Source organism: Montipora capricornis, chromosome 7 (assembly GCF_036669925.1).
Source record: "Montipora capricornis isolate CH-2021 chromosome 7, ASM3666992v2, whole genome shotgun sequence".
Classification (NCBI taxonomy): domain Eukaryota; kingdom Metazoa; phylum Cnidaria; class Anthozoa; order Scleractinia; family Acroporidae; genus Montipora; species Montipora capricornis.
In genome coordinates, this window is record NC_090889.1 from 49,991,231 (window position 1) to 49,993,730 (window position 2,500).

Below are 2,500 nucleotides of genomic sequence, written 5' to 3' on the forward strand. Positions count from 1 at the left end.
GTGACCTCCACAAGTTCTGCGCAGGGCCCTGGTGTTGTTTTGGCAGCAGACACTGCATCTGCCAACGTTAACGTTATAGGTTGTTCCTTCCCTGGGGGCCTCCCAGGCACTTTCAGAGGTATCCTCGGTTTGCTCCAATGGGGACTCTTTGAATCTTCGGGACAATCGGTTGAATGAGCTTGATAAGCAACCTGTTCTTAGCTCTGAGGACTCCACTTATTGGGTAGGTCCTTCTTCTGGTTCTCGGAGGCATCTGCTTCTGTGGTGTTGCCTGCCCTTGTGTCAACAGAAACTTATTAAACATTTAAGGCAAAAGGCGGACATTATTTTTCTCCAGGAAATATATAGCACGAAAGAGGTGGAAGATATCTGGAATACTCAATACAAGGGTAAGAGTGTTTATTCACATGGAACTAACCGCAGTTGTGGGGTGATGATTTTAATAAAAGACGATCTGGAATTTGAGTATAAATCGTCCGTTTTGGACACTAAAGGTCGTTACATTTCGATTGACACCACTGTACAGGGATCCGACTTTTTATTGGTTAATATTTATGCACCAAATAAGCTTCAAGAGCAATGCGAATTTTTCAGCGGTTTAGAAAAAATGGTAGAGGAATTTAATACAAGCGCTGAGCAAAAAATTGTAGTAGGTAGGGATTTTAATGTTGCTATTGATCCTGATTTGGATTGTTCTGGGGGTAATCCCACAAAAAAAGATTCTGTCAAACACATTCAAGACATATGTTTAAATTTTGATTTAGTAGATATTTGGTGTGTGAGGAATCCGGTATGTGAACGCTTCAGCTGGAGACAAAAAAATCCTTTTCTTCAACGGAGATCACTCGGCTATTGTGCCTCACTTTAACAGTGTAGAAAAACAAAAGTACGGCCCATCTTATTGGAAATTTAATGCAAGTTTATTAGATGATTCTGATTTTCGTAAGCTTATAGCTGACAGTGTGCCAGAGTGGCGAGAGGAGTTCATTGAAGTTACTGATAAGCGAGTTCTTTGGGACTTAATCAAATATCGAATAAGACAGGTTACGATTAAGTACAGCAAAGCTAAAGCTAAGGCCAGAAGACAGAATTTGAAAGTAATAGAAAAAGATAATGTACCGTGCTGGATCAATTTGTATAAATAAGGATGTGGTAACTGAGGCTAATAGGATTATATTTGATTTTATATGGAAAGGGAAAGACAAAGTAAAACGAGCTTCCCTAGTTGGTGACATAAAGGATGGGGTCCTTAAGGCCCCGCATTTAGAATCGATAATTAAGACTCATAGAATAATGCTTTGCCAGAGGCAGTGTGGCCCACTGGTTAGGGTGCTTGCCTTGAGATCCGGAGATCCCGGGTTCAAGACCCGCTCTGACCACTCGTTGAATTTGTTCCTGGTAGTCCCTGGTTCAACTTCCCAGCTGCACTTGTAAATAGCCAACTGGTTTGCCTCCGGCCAGTTGGGATTCTTAACAGTTGTTGTTGTGTTCTGTTGTTTCGTTGATTGTTTCAGATTGGCCCTGAAAAGCCCCTATGGGGAGTGGTCAATTAAGTATGTCTTGTCTTGTATTGTATTGTACTCGGGGATGAAGAACCTTGAAATTGGGAAACTGTTTTATTTCACTATTTGAAACAGGTCGGGGGGAAGTTCATCCTCTTTTGCAACTTTGACATAAAAAAGCTACCGATAAACCTCCCAAAGTATTACAGGGAATGTTTTGAGTGTTTTTTGCATTGCTCAGCAGCTACCGATAACAATGTACTTGAGCTCTCGCACGAACAAATTTCCAACACTGTTCTTTGGAACAATAAATTTATATGTATTAATAATAAATCAGTCTTCAATCAAAGCTTGGTTAGTAAAGGAATAATTAAAATAGGCGATTTAGTAACAGAGAAAAACCAATTTATTTCTGAATGTCATCAAAGCCGGGTGAATCTTTCTCCAAAAGATATTTTTGATTTGATGTCCTTAGTTGATGCAATCCCTGCACCGTGGAGACAGTCCCTGAAAATAAATGGATACTTGAACAAGAGTCCTTTTGTTATTCAGGACCAAATTCAACTTGTGCTTAATATCCAGGTCTCGATCACTGAGGCGACCTTTAAGAAGGTTTATAGGGATATGGTCTCTGGATTTGTCACTCCACCGACAGCTCATTCAAAGTTTAATGAAATCTTTAATGGTGTTTGTTTGGACTGGAACGAAATTCATAGTTTGCCCTTTCTAATCGCTTTAGACACAAAGTCACGAGAATTTCAATGTAAAATTCTAAAAAGGTATTTAGTGACAAATACGTTTTTGAAAAAAATAGGCAAAATAGACTCCTCATTGTGCACCTTTTGGGGTATGTTGGACGAATCCCTGGAACATCTTTTTGTGACTTGCCATTTCACTACATTGCTGTGGAAAGAACTCATAGCTTGGTGTGGTGGAAGACAAATTAAAGTTGAATCATTATCTGCTGCAAACATAATATTTGGTGACTGGCAAAGGAA